This window comes from Dendrobates tinctorius, unplaced genomic scaffold (assembly GCF_039654945.1).
Source record: "Dendrobates tinctorius isolate UK_male_01 unplaced genomic scaffold, ASM3965494v1 ptg000054l, whole genome shotgun sequence".
In the NCBI taxonomy this organism is placed as follows: Eukaryota; Metazoa; Chordata; class Amphibia; order Anura; family Dendrobatidae; genus Dendrobates; species Dendrobates tinctorius.
In genome coordinates this window covers 13,495,811-13,501,810 of record NW_027361722.1, presented here as the reverse complement: position 1 = coordinate 13,501,810, position 6,000 = coordinate 13,495,811, and the positions used below count along the sequence as shown (strand labels likewise).

Here is a 6,000-nt window from a genome sequence, read left to right as displayed (position 1 = left end):
GGTGCAAAAAAAATACACATTAATGTCGAGTGACAGCATGTGGCGAGTGTCCTTTTAGCTTCCCGGGTGTCCAATATACACAGAATTGCTCATGTCTATCATATACCCTTCAGCCAGAGGTACCCGGAGGGTCCCCCTGACGTATAGCGCTAGCGGACGGCTGAAAACGCGTTGTAACCCCACCGTGACTCACATTACTGTGTGCATTCCCCTATCAGAGAAAGAATAAAATCGTTATAAAACGACCAGTAGAAAATACATATTTTTGTTTTATTATTTCACAATAAATATCAACATCCGAATAATATAATAAGATAACGTCACGGCAAAACAGGAACATAACACAGAACCGAGGCACCCCAAATCAACGGGAATGAGCGGCTACAACGTAAATCCACGCATAACATTAAAGAGGTCATTTAAGAATAGAGCTTTATTCCGAAAAAGTGGAGCCCATGGCGGCCGAAGGCCTAACGAAGGAATTATAAAGGCATGTCAGGATGTAAAAGAAACCCCCAAAACACTCCCACTAATGGCTGCCATTGGGGTCTTCACTCTACATCTATAGCCAATATATTCTACAACAATTATTAATTATATCTTTTATTTTATTTTATACTGCGAGGGATCAGAATACAAGGAGGCGAAAACACTGAAGGTGGTCTATTATGGCATGTCATGTAGTGGGGGTCCGGCAGCTGATCCAAGTGAAACCAATGGGCGTTCTAAAAAAAAAAAAAAAAAAAAAAAATCTATGGATAAGACAAAACTGGACCCCCCATTTCAACATTTCTAGAGGGTCCTGTCACAGACGTCATCTCAACACACAAATCTTAAAACAGTTGTTCACTTTTGGTTACTGTCCTTTTTTAGGTCCAGTGTTCTGCCTAGAATAATTTAATGTTTGCTTTTTTAGCAGCAGGAGCTTTGCTTTTCGGATACAATTCGTCACTAGAAAAAAAGTCTTAGTTACTCACCGGTTAACAGTATTTTTCGGAGTCCATGACAGCACCACCTGAGAGAGGGGATCCGCCCTTTAGGAACAGGAAACCTACAGATACAAAAAGGGTGGCACCTCTCCCACGCATCAGTTGGATTATAGAGCACAAGAGGACTTCCAAGGTTAATGCATGATTTATGTACAGTATTCTTTACAATTATAACTTTTATCACCAGTGAGTATAAACAAGAAAAAAGACGTGCACACCCCAATTAAACTAAAGGGAGGGAATATACGGGTGCTGTCATGGACTCCGAAAAATACCGTTAACCGGTGAGTAACTAAGACTTTATTCGATCGTCCATGACAGCACCACCTGAGAGATTTACAGAGAGTAATATCAGCTTTAGGGAGGGACTACAGCCTGCAGCACCCTTATACCAAAAGAGAAGTCTGTGGAAGCACCTAGGTCTAGCCTATAATGACTATAAAAGGTGCTCGGAGAGGACCAAGTAGCCGCCTTACATATCTGGTCGATGGAGACTTCTGATCTTTCGGCCCATGAGGTTGCCATTGCCCTGGTGGAATGCGCCCTCAGCTTTTCGGGTGGCGACCTGCCCTTTGATGTGTATGCTATTGCAATCGCCTCTCTAATCCATCTGGCTAGTGTATTTTTTGATGCTCTACAACCTTTTCTGGGGCCTTGATGAGAGATAAATAGGGCATTATCTTTCTTCCAGGGATCAGTGACTGACAGATATTCTATGAGGCCTCTCCTGACATCCAGGCTGTGTAGTTTCCTTTCCTTCTCATTAGTTGGATTAGGGAGGAAGGATGGCAGAACTATCTCCTGCGTCCTATGGAAACTAGAAACTACCTTTGGCAAGTACGCTGGATCAGGTCTGAGTATTACCCTATCCTCTTTAAACTGTAAATAAGGAGGACACCTAGATAAAGCCTGAATATCGCTTATTCTGCGAGCTGATGTCAGAGCTACCAGGAAGGCTACCTTGAGGGACAGGATTTTTAGGGAAGCCGACGAGATAGGTTTGAATGGAGTCTGTCATAGCAGTGAGGACTAGGTTCAAGTCCCACGGCATAAACCTATCCTTCATTATTGGCCTGGATCTACCTGCTGCCTTAATGAATCTGCTTATCCAATAATTACCAGAAATGTTGCAGCTAAACAGAGCCCCCAAGGCTGACACTTGTACTTTAAGGGTACTGGTAGAGAGTCCCATGTCTAGACCTTTTTGTAGGAACTCTAATATCTGCATTATAGGTGCTGAATCCCCAGCGATAACTTCTGAGTTTTGAAGGAATTTTTTCCAAATCCTGACGTAAATTTTTGTGGTAATGATTTTCCTACTTTTAAGAAGGGTGTTAATTAGGTCTGCGGAGAAACCCTTTTCTTCTAATAATGACCGTTCAAACTCCACGCCGTCAGATGAAGGCCAGCCACCTGAGGATGGAAGACTGGGCCCTGGGACAGGAGATCCGGGATGTCCGGCAGAACCCAAGGATCGGACACAGACATGGTCCTGAGGCATGAGAACCATGCTCTCCTGGGCCAAAACGGAGCGATGACTATCACCCTTGCTCTGTCTTTCCTGATTTTCCTCATCACTAGGGGTAGAAGAGATAGGGGAGGGAAGGCGTAGGCTAGTTTGAAGTCCCAGTTTATCAGGAAGGCATCTACCGCCAGAGGATTTTCTCTGGGATTCAGGGAGCAGAATTGTTCCAATTGAGTGTTGTCTCTGGTGGCGAATAGGTCTACCTCTGGATATCCCCACTTTTGAACAATCAGTTTGAATATGGAGGTGTTTAAAGACCATTCCCCTTGCTTTAGCCGATTGCGGCTTAAAAAGTCTGCCGTGATGTTGTCTTTTCCTTTTATATGCAATGCTGTTAAAGATAGGAAGTATTGTTCTGCTAGATGGAACAACCGTTCTGCTACCAACATCAGGGGTCTGGAACGAGTCCCGCCTTGGCGATTGATGTATGCCACGGTGACCTGATTGTCGGAGAACACTCGCACATGATGGCCCTGTAGATACACAAGGAGCTTTTTAGCCGCCTGTTCTACTGCCGTTAATTCTTTTAGGTTAGATGACATTCCTAACTGATGATGTTGCCATCGGTCCTGGACTAGAATTTCACCCATATGAGCTCCCCAACCGTAAGGACTAGCATCCGTGGTGACTATGCGGGTTACGTTATTAAAAGGGGTGCCCTGGGAGTATAAGTTATCCTTGTGTAACCACCACTCTAGGGACTCCCTTGTGTTACGGGATAAGGTTAGCTGACCCTCCAAGTAACCTCCAAGGACTTTTTGATGTAATAAGACCTCGCTCTGTAGTTTCCTTGCATGAAACTGGGCCCACTGGACTGCCGGGATACAGGCCGAGAGAGAGCCTAGAAGGGACATGGCTTTTCTGAGGGACATGGTGGGGTTATTGGAGGCGTTCAGGATCTGATAATGGAGGAGAACAAGCTTGTCCAGAGGCAGACGGCATTCCTGTTTTTCAGAATCCAGGGTTAGGCCCAAAAATTGTTGGACTTTCATTGGCTGCAACCAGGACTTTTTGACGTTCAGCAACCATCCTAACCGTTCTAGGGCAGACATTGCCTTTTGTAGCTGTTGTAAACAATGGTTCGCCGTTTTACCTACAATAAGAAAATCGTCCAGGTAGGGGATCACCAGAATGTTTGATTCACGTAGATGGGCCATGACCTCCGCTATCACCTTAGTAAACACTCGGGGAGCGACTGCCACTCCAAAAGGGAGGGCCGCATATTGGAAATGTCGAATTGACCCATCCAACTGAACCGCCACTCTGAGGAACCGCTGATGGCCTGCATGGATGGGTATATGGTAGTATGCGTCTTTTAAATCTAACACCACCATGAAGCAGTTTTGGAACAGCAATTTTATTGCAGATTTAATCGTTTCCATCTTAAAGGGACGTATGACCAAAAATTTGTTGAGGGCTTTAAGGTTAATTATTGTCCTAAAGGAGCTGTCCGGTTTGCGGACCAGGAACAGAGGGGAGTAGAATCCCTTCCCCCATTCTTCCTCTGGAACCTCTATCAGGACTTTCTTAGCGCACAGGTTATGAACCTCGACTTCCAGGGCAGCTTGTTCTGCCGCAGATGACCTGAGTGGGGTGATTTTAAATTGATCAAGGGGAACCCTAGAAAACTCTAGTCGTAGTCCCACGGCTATTATCCCCAATATCCAGCTGCTATTGGAGATCAGAGACCAGGATGGGTAGAAGGCAGCTAGTCTCCCTCCTACTGGGGCCACTAGTCATTGGGGCGGCTTTTTCGTGTCCCGAGCTGGACCTTCCTGGCGCCCTCCCCCAAACATGAATCCTGTACCTTTCCTTTTTTTATCATCCCATCTGCCCTGATCTCTGGACGACCTTCTCCGGAAAACCCCTTTCCTGGCGAAGGGACGTCTGTACGAGGGGTTCGGGAGACTGGGAAATTTCTTTTTGTCATCTCCAGCTTTCTCCAACAATTCGTCCAAGACGGGACCGAATAGGTACTCCCCCTCGCAGGGAATGGAACAGAGACGGGACCGGGTTTGAATATCTCCTGGCCAGCATTTTAACCAGAGCGCTCTTCGCGCTGCATTAGACAGACCTGCGGCTTTTGCCGCCATTCTTGCAGAGTCTGCAGAAGCATCGGCTAAAAACGCTGCGGCATTCTGAATGATGGGTAAATTTTTCCGAATAGATGATCTTTAAGCTCCATCTCTTAGTTCGGAATCTAGCTGATCTAGCCAGACCATCATGGATCTGGCTGTACAGGTGGCAGCTACCGCTGGTCTTAACGCGCCTGCTGACATCTCCCATGTCCCTTTAAGGAAAGAATCTGCTTTCTTATCTAACGGATCTTTCAGGGAGGCCATATCGTCAAATGGTATGGCGGATTTTTTAGATGCTTTGGCTACTGCAGCATCTAGTTTCGGGGCTTTATCCCATCTGTTTACTACCGGGTCATCGAAGGGGTATCTCCGCTTAAAGGCTGGTGGCATGGAGCCCCTTTTCTCCGGTCTCTTCCATTCTCTATCAATTGGGCTCTGAACCTTTTCGTTCAATGGAAAGGCTTTACGTTTTTTGGGGTCCAACCCCCCGAACATAATGTCCTGTGCTGAGAGTTCTCGTTTTTTGTCCGCTACCCCCATGGTGGACCGTATAGCTTTCACTAATTTGTCCATCTGTTCTAAGGGGAAGCAAAACCGGCTAGAGTCTTCATCCGAGGAAGACGACGAGGAGGCCGAGGAATTGTCCCCTTTCCCAGGGGCGACTGAGGCCTCCGAGCCCGAACCACTAGCCTCTCTTCTCCTAGAAGGTTCTCTTTGAGGTAAAGCTTTCATTTCTGCCCTGATCATGTCTCTCAGGTTTGAAGTGAAGTCAGGTGTCTCTTCCGCTACCTGCATAAACGGGGGAGAGTATAAGGGCCTGACAATCTACCCCTGGACTCCCTGTCCATAATAACTCCTACCGTCTGCCGTATGCATGGCTGGCATAATTTTTTAGGGTGGCCATCTGGTAGGGGGGAACTACAGAGGGCACATTCCCTGTGTTTCTGTTTTCCCGTAACCTTCTTCCCCTGAAAAAAAACATAAAGGAACACTGCATCAGGGTACATTCACGGAGATCTCTTACCCATGCAGATGAGGCAGGTACCGGATCACGGAGGGAGGCAGGGGGGTCCTTTCTGGAGGAACTTTCGCGGCTCTGGTCGCTGGTTCGTTTCTGTCTCTTCTGCTGGCCACTCGCCTGTTTCTGCGGGTGTTCCTGCGTCTCGTCCTGCTGGACTAAGGGGGCTTCCGACGTCTCCATTGCTGGGGCCTTCAGAAGCACCCCAGCGGCGTCCCCATCTGCCTTATATGGCCTCCTGTCCGGGTCAGCAGGCATACTGCCCTAGCACCACCCACCCGGCATTTGCGTTCCCTCCCCCATGCACCGGCCCCCCTCGCCTTCGCCGGGTCGCCGCGCGACCCCCGGACCGGCATGCACCCGCGGCGCGCGCCGGAGGCCGCCGGCACC

At 47.8% G+C, this 6,000-nt stretch overlaps 1 protein-coding gene across 5 annotated transcripts in view; it reads right to left on the bottom strand.

The window, feature by feature from the left end:
- Window positions 1-249: 249 nt before the first annotated feature.
- Window positions 250-6,000, bottom strand: part of LOC141091489 (beta-1,4-galactosyltransferase 3-like) — a 44,634-nt gene continuing 38,883 nt past the window's right edge. For 4 of the 5 annotated variants that reach the window (XM_073577103.1, XM_073577100.1, XM_073577102.1 and 1 more), the window contains exon 8: window positions 250-725. The gene's annotated coding sequence lies outside the window, so the exon portion shown is untranslated. The remainder of the gene's footprint in view (window positions 726-6,000) is intronic. The other variant, XM_073577104.1, reaches the window with a different exon arrangement.